A 772-nucleotide genomic window follows, 5' to 3' on the forward strand; every position below is an offset into this window, starting at 1 on the left:
ACGATGAGATAATTAAGCAACACACCCATGTGTAGACTATGTTGACATTAACTATCTTTTTGTATAAANAGAACCCTTAACGTACTACCCAGTACATTGGGTACATCTACTCAGAAATGTTTGAAACAATTTTAAATGCAAAGCCATATCTCCCTCTAAGTATTAATTCATTCACCAATGCTCCCATTTATTATATTAATATTTTCAGTGTGCACACATGTGTGCTAGCACACAAATGAAGATCCAAGAATATCTCTAGATAGTTGGCTCTCTCCACTAGGTCCCACATCAAAGGTAACCCGGCTTGGCACTGCTAAACCCTCTCTCACTTCATTCTCCAACCCCTCATCTAATTTGAAAAGATGTGGGGTGACTGCATTAAATTCCTGCCTGTTCTGTTGGCCTCAGGTAAATCCTTTAACCCATCACAGCAGCGTATCCAGTCAGGTTAGAGTTCTCATCCTTGGCCAAGAACTGTTCCTGAAATTATGCCTGGAAAATCAAATCTTTCCATCTAACACCTACCTTGAATTCATTATCATCATGGACACAGCACACACCTGCCCTAAAGAAAAAAGGAGAAACAGCATTGTTACAAGCAGCAGGCCACAGCTTTTTTCAGAAAGGACCTTCCTGGTGGCTACTAGCTGCATTTGAAGATGTAAGTCTTGCCTCTGGGCTGGCTGTGGTGGTCTTTAATCCCAGCACTCACTCGGGAGGCAGAGGCAGGCGGATTTCTGAGTTCGAGACCAGCCTGGTCTACAAAGTGAGT

At 42.7% G+C, this 772-nt stretch overlaps 1 non-coding gene across 1 annotated transcript; it reads right to left on the bottom strand.

Moving 5' to 3' along the window:
• Positions 1 to 399: 399 nt before the first annotated feature.
• LOC115063546 lies at positions 400 to 470 on the bottom strand. Its single transcript, XR_003843392.1, has one exon. It is a non-coding gene; the product is annotated as a small nucleolar RNA SNORD93 (small nucleolar RNA).
• Positions 471 to 772: the final 302 nt, after the last annotated feature.

Source organism: Mus pahari, chromosome 2, assembly GCF_900095145.1.
Source record: "Mus pahari chromosome 2, PAHARI_EIJ_v1.1, whole genome shotgun sequence".
Taxonomy (NCBI): Eukaryota; Metazoa; Chordata; class Mammalia; order Rodentia; family Muridae; genus Mus; species Mus pahari.